This window comes from Haliaeetus albicilla, chromosome 6 (assembly GCF_947461875.1).
Source record: "Haliaeetus albicilla chromosome 6, bHalAlb1.1, whole genome shotgun sequence".
NCBI classification, from domain to species: domain Eukaryota; kingdom Metazoa; phylum Chordata; class Aves; order Accipitriformes; family Accipitridae; genus Haliaeetus; species Haliaeetus albicilla.
Window position 1 is genome coordinate 41,497,727 of NC_091488.1, and position 15,363 is coordinate 41,513,089.

At 41.7% G+C, this 15,363-nt stretch overlaps 1 protein-coding gene across 13 annotated transcripts in view; it reads right to left on the bottom strand.

The window, feature by feature from the left end:
- ZBTB20 (zinc finger and BTB domain containing 20) overlaps positions 1 to 15,363 on the bottom strand; it is a 513,942-nt gene that overhangs the window by 139,886 nt on the left and 358,693 nt on the right. For 11 of the 13 annotated variants that reach the window (XM_069785795.1, XM_069785793.1, XM_069785792.1 and 8 more), the window contains one exon: positions 3,635 to 3,689. The exons of the other annotated variants lie outside the window; for them this stretch is intronic. The gene's annotated coding sequence lies outside the window, so the exon portion shown is untranslated. The remainder of the gene's footprint in view (positions 1 to 3,634; positions 3,690 to 15,363) is intronic. 13 annotated transcript variants of the gene reach the window in all.

The following is a 15,363-nucleotide window of genomic DNA, read 5'->3' on the forward strand; positions in this document are numbered from 1 at the left end:
ATTCAGACGGTGCTAATTAGCTGTTATTTCATGCGGATGGTTCAGAGTGCTAACAGATGACAGTTTGGTGGTGAACAAGTACCAACAGCAGGGACACATATATAGATATCAAAGACTATTTGAGCATCATCATGTCTGATAAAGTGAATACGTATGCTCAGAAACTGGCAACTGGCAGGCTGGAATACTGCTGGGTGTCTTTTGACATACAAATCACTGACCATATGATGGATGGTTCTCATAACTATGATGAGATCAGTAAGATGCTGCTCAGCTTCCCTTAGGTCATCATTACTTGACCGAATATGTCTTCATGAAGCTGAGGAATAAATGGCACTTTTTTTATTTCTTCTTCTTCTTTTTTTTTTTTTTTTTAACAGGATGCCTAATAACAAGGATTAGAATCAGTGCTGAATCTAATAGGAATCACGCTGCAGTTCAGCACAACCCAGTTACATCAGAAACCTATTTCAAGGAAACAGCCAGATGTTCATGGAATTAGGTTAACATGTCCTGCAACTTCTTTGTATCTGGATCACTTTGGTGCATTTCTGATTTGCACTTACCAAAGCTAACTGCGGATCACTCTTCAATATTGTATGGGCTCCATCTGAACGGATAGTGCTCTGGAAGTAAAGCGTCCTACTGTAGCTATTTATCCTGCTGTAGCTACCTATCTTACTGTAAAGCACCTTAGTATTTTTGATACTTTTACACGCTGTTGACAATATGATAGAAAGGCTCAAGACCGGTTGGAAGACTCTTCTTCCATGAAAAGGCTGATTTTTGACAAAGAATCTACCTGCTTCTCTCAAACTCCTGAGGACATTCAAGTGGAGCAGAGAGAAATTGTATTCCTCTTAAGTGGAAATATCATTTGGGGGAGAGATCCATGAAAACCTGCCACCTCCAAAACTTTGATGCCACATAGTCAGACAGACACGTGTGTAACCTGGGGGAGGAGGAGGAGGAAGACGACTGAATCATCGGCAAGTTGTGGGTAGGGATATGAGAAGAGAGCCCAGTGCTGGGTACTGAGGCAGAGGGCAGAACAAATCAGTTATTAACTCTAGACCAGAAACACGCTTCACAGGTACCATTAACAGCTTCTGATGTAAAAATGTCCCAATTCGACTTTTTCTGTTACCCAAAAGAATTCAGAGTATCAGTGGCCTGAAGGACCTATCTTCCAGAGAGAAAGGAGGGAACCAGTACAAATAATACAAACTTTACGCATGTGCCTGAAATAAAGTGAGGTTCCTACGGAGCTTGCTCAGTTGAGAACAGAGGAGCACAAAGAAGCCCTTGGCTGTGGAATAAGCCTGACTTAAAGAAGCAAGGAAGTGTGCGCCTGTAGTTTTACAGGTCAAGAAACAAAGGCAAGACAGACGGGAAACGACTTACGCATGGTCACACAGCAAAGCACTGTCGGAGAGGGATTTCAGCTCCGGGTTTCCACATGCCTATCTACCATGAAGCCAGCTTGCTGCTTCCACCCAAACTGCCTTGTGCTGCAGAGATAGAACAATGATAAACTGGTGCCTTTGTGCAAATGTTGAAGGCACATGGTCCCTGCCACAGGCATAAATGATTTTGCCGCTGCTGCAGGAAGCGTTAACATAACCGGTGTGCGCTTCAGGTCCCTAAGTATCATTAACACTTTTTATCGATATTATGAAGTTCTGCAACAAAAATAATAGGATTTGTCAGGGGCCGTTATGAACCGCCCCAGCTGGATAAATACATAATACATGATGGCAAAGGTCTGATGGGACTTTAATCAATTGCCTTTCCAAGTCAAATAAATGTCACATTAGACGTAAGCCATGTTGCATTCTGGGGGGGCCTCTGCTCCCCTCGTCTCACGGGCCTGACACCGCCACGGGGAGCTATGCACGCGCATAGACTCCTACTTATTTGTAGCAAATATATCAGCGCAAAACTGGAACAGCACGTTGTAAATTACAGATTTGGGACACCTTATAATGAAAGGCAAAGGGGAAAGGAAAGAAATATGGGGACACCATAGGCATGATAGGTCAGCTCAAATACATCTCCTCGGTAGCTGGCATTGTCATACCACCTTTCGCAGTCACTGCAGCATATCTCATGTTTCTGCCTACGGGGCGGGGAAGAAGGTGACGTGCCGTTTCTTTCTGCACCGCAAAAGTAGTGATTCAACTTTAAATGTTAAAGTCATATATTTTAGGTCTAGTATCAGGAAAAGAAAGCTCTCTGATTGTTTCAGCATGCACCTGAAAAAATTATGAATGTCCATTTAGACTTTAGCATCCCTTTGAAGAAATTCCAACAATCAACACACAACTTGAACATAAATTTGCAGGTTCAATTCCTCTCGCAAATATGAAAGAGCTATTTTTCTTCCTGTGCTATGCTTTTTTTTTTTTTTCCTTAAAATTCCAGGCAGCACTTTAACAGCCATCTACTTTCCTCTCTGAATGGGTAGGAGACATGAATTTAAATTGCAAAATGGAGATCTAAAGTAACACAAAGTCTAGGCATATTTGGACATGGAGTTCTAAACCTAAATTTAAAAGCCCTCATTATTTTTGGCATTCACTAAATAGCTCCAGCTTGGACATCCCAAAACAGTGGCTTAAAATGCTGGTGGACATTTGGAAAACTTTGGTCTGTCTTTACTTAACTATAGTAAATATTATGAAGCGGTAGTGCTATATTTCTCTTTATATTGCAACAAGAAGCGTCATTGTTTTAAAAACACTAGATTTCACTGCCAATATGTATGAAGGAATCCCGGCAAAATGCAAACTTTTGTTCCAAATACGCAAAACCATCGTGTGTCAGAACCTGGCAGAATTAAAACCCAAATGATAATAAACAAACTCTCCCAAAGGTTCCATCCCCTATCCCCCCCCAAAAAAGGAAAAAGCAAAACGTAAGCCATGAAAATTCTAATTATTCCTGTTCTAGGTCTTAAAAACACAATTATCCGGATTAATATAGTATTTTCTTCAATTAAAAAGGTCACCTACACAGCAGCAGCCAAACTCAAGTTGAATAAGACCAGGTGAGAAAAGAACTCTACATAACATCTTCCAAATAAACCACTAACAGATTTTTAATCCTGATACTGTTAGATGTCAAAGAGATACAGCATATTTAATCTACCCAGATAAGAAGAGCAGGTCAGTATTAAGTAGGAGACCACACAGGGCTGGGTAAGGAAGGGTCCCACGCCACAAGGTCAGATTTCAGCAAGGACAGGTTGAAATGCTAGTTGACTGTTTTCTATACTTGTTTTACGCTTGCATAGCATGGAGTACTCTGTTTTATTCTGAATCAGAGCGCCCATCACAACATGTATATAACAGAAATATAACAGAAATCTTCCATATTGTCATCCAGAAATATACATATAAATTACAGATCAATCAATCAATCAGTGTCACTGAACTAAATCCAAGTCCCATAAGCTGACACTGCATTAAAATCCTGGACTGTTGCATTAAAATAAAAACTCAGTACTGAGTCCTGTGGCCACAGGGAGCTACAGGGAAGTTCACAAGGGCTCTGGTCTGAATTGGATGGAACTTGAACAAAATGCGCAACTTGTATCAATGAAGAGTGTAAAATGTTTGGTATAAATACTTACTCAAGAGACAGGAAAGGTTCCTTCAGAGGAAGGCCACAAACTGATTGTGAGTGATCTGAGAAGAAAAGGGAGAAAGAAAAAAGGGAATTAAGTGACAATAAACACACTAAATGATACCAATATAAAACAGGGATCGAGGACGCTCACAGATGGTAGCAGTTCCCGCAGAAGAGAGAAAAAAAAAAAGTGTTTTAAATTCACAAACTGCATAAATCTTGGAAGTTTTGAAATTACCTGACCCCAAAACTATGTAGCTGAGAAAACCAGTAATGGCTGAGGACCCTTTCCATCCTGAGATAATTCCAAGCCAGCAGAGACTAAATATCCTCCGGTGGCTGTTCACCAGCCTCTGTGAAATAGGCTTGTGGCTCCTATGGACAAATGCTCTTATCACAAAAACACTGCCAGATTTGAATGGCATCCTTCTTAGCAGTCATGCCAGATGATACAGGCCTCTGAAACAGAACTCGCCTTCTTGATCCTGACCTTCACAGAAGAAGGGTTAGGCATATTATTAGGGCTGAGGATGCTTACATTACGGCTGATAGCTGCACAGAAAAACTGTGTTGTCTTAGTTCCTTCTGTCAACACAGTATCTTTGGGACTTGACAGACTTGTTACCCTGAGACCCCTAAGAAAAAACATGGCTGCATGAAAGTGGAATGGCTAAAGGACTGCAAACTTTCGGTAGACTACAGGTCTGGTTTCCAAAGTCTACTATGGCGTATCTAAGCTTTGTTGCCAACACATTTTCCAAAACATATTAACCTGGGATGTAGAAACAGAATGAATCAAAGCCTGATGCTCTGCATTGTAACAAGAAGATACACTCCTGTTGGACAGAGAAAACAAAGGCAGATGCCCCCAAAATGTTCAAAGCTGCAAATCGGTCTTGTCTCCCCTTCCCTTCACCAAGCTGCAAGAAATTCACGTACCAGACCACACGGTGCTCTCCGAAAGATTGCTATCAGGGGACCAGGAGCACAGTGGGCAAAGACCACGGCATCCATGTGGTGTACTCCAGTACTTAAGTCTAGACATGGCCTTCACCTACTCTTTCCTGTCGAGTTATAGGGAGAGATTAGCTCTACCATTTCTCAAGGCAGTTAAAAATATTCAGAGAAATACAAACCTAAGTTGGGATAGTGAAGGAAAAGTGAGGAGTTGTCACAAGAGAGAAAGAAGGCAGGCAGGCAGAAAATTTGTTCAGAGCTCTAGCTATTATTTGGGGGAATTATGGGCCTGGTAGAGGAGAGCGTGAGAGAAAGCATGTGTGCATATCTAGTGGTTGGTCATCCACAAGGGAGGTGGAGGAAATACAGCAAAGAGCAGAGAGAATCAGCAAAACTGCAGGGCAGCGAACAAGATGCCTATAGCATCCTTTGGATAGGCCACCCAGAGAGCCCCTGTTAAACAGCAAATTTCTCTTTAAAGAAGCTGACTGCTCCCACGTGTAAGGAAGATTTGCATGAGACAGACGACGGGATGGGTTCTGCCCAGACTGAAAAGCTGAAGTGCGGTAAGTTGAAAGGAAGGGCAAGACCAGGCTGGTGGAGAGCACGTCATTCTTTACCTTGCTTTCAAGAACCCATTACTCTGATGAACTTTAACAGGGAAGTTCTCCCAGTGGAAAAAACCTCCTTTGCTAAGCATGTGTCCCTTATTTTCCTTTTACATTGCTCCTGAAGGTGTAACCCTGAAGCCCATAGATTCATCTGTGAAAGACTGTATGTGAAGGACTGTTAGCGGCTGGTAGTTGGGAAGTATTTCTTTCAGGGTTTTGGGCAGATGGGACAGTAAGCTGCACACCATGGAAGGACCTGAGACAAGAAGTCTGAACCAAAGAATGTGGAGCCCCGGAGTTTAAAAAAAAAAAAAGGCAAAAAAAGTAAAAAAAACCAAACAAAACAACCAGGAGGCATCCAGCATGGGAAAAAAAACACAGAATGGAAAATTTTAGGCCGAGTGGTTAGAGTTTGGCTCTGTTATAAGCAACATAAAACAAGTTCTCTTAAGGGAAAGCGTCAAGCAACTATGATGACATGGATGCCAAAGAATTCTACAAATTATGGCCTGAGACTCTGGAGGTGCTGAGTAATGACTTACACCAACATTACCGTCGAATTTGCCATAAGAAGTGAGCAAGATTGTCGTACCTAATTAAAACTGTAGGGTAATTTTAGACAGGCACAATATACTAGAAGCTGCAAACTAGAATCTGGAAAATCACCAGAAGTGAAACACCATAATTTTTTAAATGATTGCAATTGGTCTGGACACTTGATTACCAGTTTTGTTCAAAAGAAAATATACGAAAACAAAACTTTCCATGTAAAGTATTGGAAAAACAAGATGTGTCTGAGGAAACTATGATTCATTCCAGGTTAGATAACTGCAGAACACGTATGCGGGAGAGAAGTGGGCCAAATCCTGTTCTCACTGCCCTGTGCAATCGTGCTGACTTAATTGAAACCAGGAGCAGAACCTGAACCATTAAAATGCTGGGGTGAAACTTTTTATCATATGGCGCTGTTTGTCACTAGAGACATACCTAACCTAATTATATTAGATTAACACAGTAGATTTCTTCAAGATTATATTATTATATAATAACATAAAAAAATGAAGCCTAAGCAAGCTGACCATTTTCCCCAGGTCTCTGTGTTATAAGCAGAATAATCACCCGTCTCTATTTGTGTCGTTTGTTTTCAACCCAGTATGGCTCTATTTGGTGGGGTGGACAAAGGGAATCTGCTGACCTTTTTCATATTGAATTCCTAGTGTTAATTAATCATTATTACTTGGAAGCTGTTTTGGCCACTGGACAGAACAGCCAGGGGCTAATCTTAAGCCTGCCCTTGCTTCACTGTGGCCAGATTCTGCCCGCTTTCTCCTTCTTTGCCACGTGAATAAATTCCACTTAAATCACAAAGACTAGGAGACAAGCAAGGCCTAAATGTTAAGCATGTTTAGGAATCTATCCCCCCTTGAGTTTAATGAGAATAAGGTTCCTGAGGAACTGAAGAATTTCTATTTATGGGGAGTTAAGATGGTGAAATCCAGTCATATGAGTTACATTATATAAACAGGTAATTGATTTATGAGGCTAACTACAATTTTCAAAAGTGACTTAGGCATTCACGTCAAAGTCCACTGGAAGTCAGTGAAGTTTTGGCTGTAAACCACCTGGGGACTTGAGAATATTTTACCTTTGTTAGCTTAAGCGCTGCTTACTTTCAAGGAAATTAACATCTTAGGTGCCAAAGTCATTTTTGCAATTGGCATTCATTTGCTTCTTACCATTTATTCACTAAATTGCTTGAGTTAATCTGCTTCAAGTGCCTTTTTCTTAGCAGTAAATTGGGGCAGTGATTCTGCTCTAATTTTTGCAAAGTGATTTAGGATCTCTCTGATGTAATGCACTGCCGAGGTGAGAAACGTTATTCCTTCAGCCCCTAGACTGGCAAGAAGCAGGCAAATTCTGAACTGCTTTAAGCAGGGAGCACTGGCAATGGATTCAGATAATCCTAAACTGACTGCTCTTACCTCAAAACATTTTCGCCCTTTACCGATATGAAACCAGCGAAGGGCACAGCTTTATCATATGTAATCTACTCAGTGAATTGGATCTAAGATGCAGAGTCTCGTCACCCCTCTCCTCCTGGATGTACTACACCTGCTCAGTATCTAGACTAGAATTTAATCCCAGTGGAAGATAAAGAAAATCATTTACTGGGGAATTCCTCAGTTCAGAGGGGGGCAAACGGAGCCAGTGCCATGCTGGGGGATCACAGTGGAAGAGGAGACTCGGCTGAAAGTCGGTGGAGCCCTGTAAATGATCTGAGGGGGCAGAGAGGCTGCACTGCGTCTCTGACACAGCACAGACAGATTACAGCAAAATTAAATTGAGGATTTTAGTGGATATAATTGTTGTTTTTATATATTAATGAACAACAATAATACGTGATTCTAAACTGAATACCAGGTTTGACATTTAATCTCAGTGCTCATACTATCCATAAATGTTCATAAACGTCACAAGACCCCTGCCCTTTGATTGAATTACAATCTAGTATGCAATTTAGGAAACATGGATTAATCTACATAGATTTATATTTCTGCAGGTTACATTGTTATTTGTTGATTTATACCCTTTTCCCCTAAGTGTCCTTTCCATCGAGAATCCAGGAAAATACATGCAAATCTTTAATAGGAGACAGCTCAAAATCCAGTGACTAGCAGCAGATGGAAACTTGGTTCAGTGAAACCTATACTAATTATCATTTGCTTTTTGAAGTCACCTCTGCTAATGGCCAGCAAAATCTTAGTCCCTGTGATATCTCCTATTACTTTCACATTAACTCTTACTACAGCCAGCAATCACCTAACATGTTTCTTGGCAATGCTGTGCAATTAAACCGCCTTTCAATCAGCTTGCTGAGGAATCCAGAGATGGAAACTGCTTTAATATTAGGAGTTAATTACAAGAATGCAGAGGCAGGCAGTCAAATGTTATGTTAGCATACCAGAAATATGACAACACCTTAGCCGCAGATGTCACACGCGAGGTAAGGAGCCACATCAAGAAAAGCGACATGGCAACGTATAGAGGAAAATGATCGTTGAGTTCTCCTTTTCCTTTTTTTTTTTTTTCCTGTGGTCATGATACTTGAGGTGACCACCTCCTTTAGCAGCCAAAATGTCTGGAATTTCACTGTCACCTGTAGTAACAGGCTTTACGGCACAATGGTGTCTGCTCGGGGACTGATAACGACACCTACTCAAACGGTGTGTCGCAGCACGGAGACGGCCCAAAAGGCCCATCGGACAATAGCACCTCTGCAAAGGCCCAATCCTGCTCCCTTTGAAATCAACCAAGTCTTCCCAAAGGGTTAATGGGTCAAGTTGCTTTTCTTCCTCCGCATCTTTACTTCTGTGTGCCTACGGGAAGAGCGACAGCTCCACAGCCCGGCCCTTGTCCTTGTAGATTCATCCCTTCAGACAAGACCGAAGAGAAGGGTTGGCTGCTCTATCTAATAAGAAAGGAAATGAACATCACTCGGTTGAGTTAGTGCTAAGAAAGTGATGAACTGAGGAGATGGTTTTACAACTGACAGCTTATTGCAGTGAGGGAGAAAGCACAAATGGGAGACGGTACTGCGAATTCAGCTTGAGGGCCAGTTATTTGGCCATGTACCAACTCTTAGCCTACAACACTAGATTTGGCTGGGGTAGAGTTCATTTTCTTCACAGTAGCTGGTATGGGGCTGTGTTTTGGATTTGTGCTGGAAACAGTGTTGATAACACAGGCATGTTATCGCCGAGCAGTGCTTACACAGAGCCAAGGCCTCTTCTGCTCCCCACCCCATCCCACCAGCGAGGAGGCTGGGGGGGCACAAGGAGTCAGGAGGGGACACAGCCGGGACAGCTGACCCCAACTGACCCAAGGGATATTCCAGACCATAGGACGTCATGCTCAGCATATAAAGCTGGGGGAAGGAGAAGGAAGGGGGGGGACATTCAGAGTTGTGTCATTTGTCTTCCCCAGTAACCATTACCCGTGATGGAGCCCTGCTTTCCTGGAGATGGCTGAACACCTGCCTGCCCATGGGAAGCGGTGAATTAATTCCTTGGTTTGCTTTGCTTCCGTGCGCGGCTTTTGCTTTACCTATTAAACTGTCTTTATCTCAACCCACCAGTTTTCTCACATTTACTCTTCCGATTCTCTCCTCCATCCCACTGGGGGGAGTGAGCAAGAGGCTGTGTGGGGCTTAGCTTCTGGCTGGGGTTAAACAACGACAAATGATCTTTGAAAAATGACAAGGAGTTTTTCTACATGCATTAGAATTAAGGTATGTCTTTATACATTGGAACGTACTTACACATGTATTTTGGTTATGTATCATTAAAGAATTTGAAAAAAATCTACTCAACTATACGTGAGCACACTCTTTTTAATAAACAGACAGCCAAATTGTGGTTCTGTAGAGAATGCAATGATGACTTGAGAACAATTTTGAATCAAAATTTACCAATAATACTTCCATCACTCATTTTCCAAAGACAGAGTTTGTTTAGAACCTACAGTACAGAGAAGATAACAGAAAAGGTAACTGACTTTTTTCCTCTCTCAAACTTGAAGACAGAAAACCTTGCAGTTTACCTTATCACACATTGTAAAAGATTTATGATATAGCTATAGCTTATATTTTCTTTAATTAGTATATAAGTAACTATTTAGTATCATTGCTAATTTTGGACCAGAAAGTGTAGTAAAAGGAGACTTTTTTGGTTTTTGTAATTAAGAATAGCTACAAGGTTAGCCTTGTCTTTTTCAAATTAAGAAATATGTACTGGGAAAAGGAGACTTCAAATGTGTGTTACACATGCACATACACAAAAATGCTTTTATAAACCAGAAACTTCATGGACCTTTAACTAGAAAATACAAAAGAAAACTCTTGATGGAAGAGATTTTTCAGCACACCCTGCTTGCCAGGAAGGCTGGATAATATTATGTTTTGATAAGACAAAAGAAATTAATCCAATCAAAATTTGGACTTTCATGTACATGTAAGCTAATTCAAAAAGACATCAAGCCAAGGAGCTGACTCATTCCACAGGTAACTCAGCCCAAAATAAGCCCTACCAGCTGTTCTCAGTGAAAACAACGAGATAGATGAAATAAGAAAAGGAATCTCTTACATCTGCAAACTGAACTCTAATTAACATCCATCAGAGGTCTCCAGCTCCCTAAGAAGAACTTCAGTCAAGGAAAGTCTCTATACAAAGCACCTCAGAGGAAAACTTTAAAAGAAGAGCAGGAGAGCTCTGTGGAAGCAATAGCACATTATAGCTTCAGCAGCAGTTGCTTTAACGGGCTCAGGGTGAGAGGAAAACTAGCAAAAAGTTGGGGGGGAAGGTTAAATATATTCTTGTTTTATAATCTAAATGTAGCATTTTGAGCATGCATCTTGACTTAAAGATGGCCTGAAATGGTATTACTTTTAACCTTCAGTAACTAACCACTGACTGTCTTTGAGGAATTTGTAAAAATACGTTAAACCAGGACATTTTGTCGGCATGTACCTGGCCCGCAGCCTCATGCAGCTCAGCCTTTGGGCAGAAGGAAGGTGCCCACCAGCACCTTCCAGTGCCACGGCACTGCCCCTTCCCAGCCGCCCACCACCGCCCCGGAGGGGGGCACGGACAGGGCGGCCAGCGCTTTGCGGGTGCTGGGGGACTAATTCTGGGAAGCAGAATACCTGGGAAGGGATGGCCGCTGCCAGAATAATCACACCGCCTACTTCTGACTGCCCAAAGGGGCTGTGCGATAGGCTGGGTTCATTGCTCTGGTGGCAGCAGCTGCCTGCTCCTGCCTGTCGTCTTTCCAACGTCCCTGATGCCCTTCCCTTGTGTGGCTGTGCGTGCTCCCAGCAAGAGACGGTGAAAGAGCAAAGATGGCCCCGGAAAAGATGGTGGTTGCGATGTGACTGGGCTGTTCCCGTCTAACCTACAGCCTGTTCCCTGTTTCCTCTTGGAAAAGAGGAAAAAAAAGAAGTCAGCTGTTGACCAGATGAGTTGTCTTCATGGTCCATAAACAGTTTGGGCATTTCCATTTTATAAAATATTTTGTGTTGGCTACTCTTGGAACTCTGAACTCAGCTTTGAAACCTTAAACAGAAGAAAACAGAAAACATATCTACCTAAATATACAGGGATATATACCTAAAGGTTCTGGCTGTCTTTCAGGATCATACCCTTAAAATTAGGTCTTGGCTCTGCTCATGCCCGTAGGTGAATTTTCTGTTCTGAGGCAGTATGGTTGAACCGGCAGCTCACAAGTTAGATCTGTTGCCTTACACCATAGCCACATCAAGTCATACTCTCCTTACTGCAAGCTGGATAAGCAGAGGAGCATATCTTCTGCTTCCCTGCCTGAAGGCTTGCAGCTCCAGTGCACGGTCCATGTTCCCTGCACCCTCTCAAACACCCGTCCTGAATTCAGCAGTGCCAACACTGGACTACACAGCATGAGAAAGTACAATCAAATAATAGTGAACTATTTAAGCAGACTAACCTTGAGTAACCAAAATGTTAAGCTGAAAAAGTATGGTACTGGGAACTAAATGCATCTGTATTAATAATAGCAATTAGTAAAGTTTGTCTACTATTAATAAGGAGATAATTGCTATAAAATCTAGCGATACATACAAATAGGTTACTGATGTGAGGAAGTGACCCTGGAAAATGAGTTTAAGTTATTGGTTGGAGCTTTCTATTGCTAATTATTATTTTCTTTCTAGGTATTAATGTTCCTCCAGGATGATCTGAAAAATCTAGCGGTGTTGTGATCACTTCTCTAAATGGTATCTTTGGATCATATGTGGTCCCAAGAGCCATGACACTCCAGTGTACTTTACATAATTTATTTCCAAAGTGAGACGTGCTGACTCTTCATAATATTTCTTTCATTTTAACGTCTGACTAACGTTCAATTTGGGACATAAGTACTCCGATATATCATTTTTCCCTGAAGGCACTGCAGATCAGAACTAAAGGGCACTGGCTGAGTTTGCGAGTACCATGACGCTTGGAGAACAGGGTGGGCTGGAGTGGGGGACACTGCTAAGCCTGAGCTGCAAGGGGGACTGGAGGGTTGTGCATGGATGTGGGGGTCCGCACCATCCGTGGGTGCTGGGGAGCAAAGGGTATGTGCAGAGCTCTGGCAAGCCCCGGGCTGGGCTTACATTGGACGTTAAAAATCCAGCTTGCTCTCTTTGGTGAGTGCTGCACGGTTTATGACTTGAATATGCTCCTGTAAAATCAGGAGCAAAGTGGCAGCAAGATCATTATGGAAAAGTACAAGTATGTCAAATCCATAGTCACAACCATTTAAAGAAAACATCGGAATGTTTTCCTGACTGCCTATCCAGTAAAGAAATCACAACATGACTATATGAAGACCTATAGGAATATGCTAACCTGACAGATACTGTACACAAGAGCAGCAAATCCTTGAAAGGTAAGGTACCATATGGTTTGTGCTCCATTTTTTACAATTTCTACTGCTTTGAACATGAACTGTGTCCTTGTGACAGTATGCAACACTTGGAATGAGACTAAAAGCACTACAGAAGTATTTCACTTGCCTTTAAACCCCTGCGGATGCACTGAAGTCACGAGGGTTACGCAGCTGCACCACTGTATGCAGTGTTAAGCCCTCAGCATCTACAAAGACAGGTTAAATACATGCTTTTTCTGAGTTTTCCAAAAGGAGAGCCAACTTTTTTTTTCTAAAAGGCCATAATCAATAGTTTGGAATTTATTTTTCACCTGTTTCTTCTAACTCTGCGTCTATGAAAATAAATCAAAACTACCTTATAAAGATCCACTAAAACGGCTTCTGGGAACAATACATTTTATATTCAGTATGAGAACAGTGTACTCTATAGCATGCTGTTAGTTTTGTGACACGTGCCCTGAAAACTGAGTTTCAGGGGAACTAAATTTTTCATTGCTCTTTTAGATGGGGGTGGGTGGCTGAGGAGTCAAGAACGCAGTCTCTTATCACTGAACCTGATCCCTCTTATCACCAAATCTGATGCTGTTTTATAGGATCCTGTCCCTAATTCTAAGTTTTACTGCTAATATATCCAAACCACCTCCCCGCTTCATTCCTTGTTTTATCAGTTTAACTTTGACATGCCTCCCTCCATGACCCTCGCCACCAACGTGATGCTGCAGGAAGGGAGTTTAAGTCGTGCGACAGCAGGGTAGCTTAGATGGCTGTTTTTCACCAACTCTTCAATCTTAACCGGAGTATCCATTTGATAATATAGATAGCGGACAACACAGGGTAGTTGATTGAATCAAATTACTGCAAAATGTAACTGAAGAGAAAAGGTATATGCCCCAGTCGGACATGACATAAAAGAAACCACGCTGTAAGTCCCTAGCACCTTTTCTAGTAGGACTCGCCCTCCGAAGCAACACTCTGTTCCAGTTCTAAACTTCCTCTCCTGAGCAACCCAACCATCTCAGGCTATCTCAGCCTGGCAATTTCATTTGCTGACCCAGTCAACAAGTAGAAATAATACCAAACTTCCCAGTTTTCCCCCAAACAGTATAGTTTATCTATATCAATATAGCTCATCCGGCAAGAAACTAACATGCCTTGAAGCTGTGGAGTTCAATATACAAAGTCTCAAGAGTTTTCTTTGTAAAAAAACCAAACAAACCACCAATGAGCTGAATATTACCTTTCGCTTTATACGGGGAATTGTCCTTATTCCCATTTTATGGAATAAAAAAAGGAAAGAAGAGAAAGCTAAACTGATCTTGAAGCTGACCAATACTGAAGCAGAACTGCAAAATGAACTCGCATCTTTTGATGCCCAGTTTAGAGCCTGAACCACATCAAATGAGAACAAAAATCCTTAAAGAAACCTGAAAAGCCACCTGCATGCTCCTTTCAATGAAGAAAAGCTGATCCCTTTGATTGCTGAAGCCAAACCAAACAGGAGACACAGAGATTTTACAAAGTCTCTTAGTGGTGAGCCATAGTTGACGCTATTTATCAGCTTTCCTGCAAAGCGTTAAGTGTCCATTTCACAAAGACAAAACCGAAAGCAAACAGTTCCAAGAACTTATCCAAACCCAGTTTACATAGTTCGCTGCATCCATTCGCTTCAGAAAAGTAAGCCCTTCTTTATCGGCTGGATTTGAATATAATCATTATACCATTTTCCCAGCTCATCTAAAAATGCAACAAGTTACAGCGATCAAAAAGAGGTTTATAGGTGAGTCAGTTTAAGAAGCAGCACAATAAACTGGCATTGTAGTCTAAGAACACGTCACATCTACAGATGGACACTGTCTCGTAAGCGATTGCAGAGGTATATTCAATGTTAGTTTGGGAGACAAGTGGGTGGGGGAGGAAAGACTCCGATCCAAGGGATACTGTATAGCATGAGAGCAATGCTAGCTTTATTTTGCAACCCATTATCTTCATAAGAACATGAATCAAAGAGGTAAACTATGCCAATTTCTTCATAGCTGACTTGTTACAGGATATTGTTTGAGTCTTCACTAATGACTCCTTGAGGTTGGTTATTACTGTGATTAGGAGTTGGGAGGATAGAGGTCTGAGACCTTTCAAAGGAAACATTTTGTTCAGAACTGTTACAGAAAATAAAGTCAGCATTACAGTAACTTTAACAACCCAACCAGGATAATGGTCTGTGCATGCAGACAGTGCTTTTGCTATTTTAAATGAGGGACATAAACTGCACATAAGATGGGAAGCTGAGATAACCAGCTATTCAGTCTTGGGGATCAGAAAGCTGTCAGCTTGAGAAATATGAGTATCTGTGGAAACGCTCTGGAAAAGGAAGGATGGTAAAGTTATTAGCAGGTGGCAAAAAAAAAAAAAAAGCGCTTTAAAATTTGCTTTTGGTTGGTGGCACGGATAAATAAATTAAGGAACCTGAGATGCTTCGATATCCTTGGTAGCCTACTGAGATAGATTTTGTCTTTCTTTTTATGCAAAAGCAGGCTGTATGCAATGCTATTCTGCTCTGACAGTTAACCCAAAAAGACCAGCGGCCATGCCCATCACTGAGGTCGGCATGAAAAACTCTACTGGCTTCATTAAGAATGAAGCAAAGAGGTAGCTCTACACCATGTTCATTTGTAGCAATGGCAGATTAAAAGCATTCCTTCAAGAC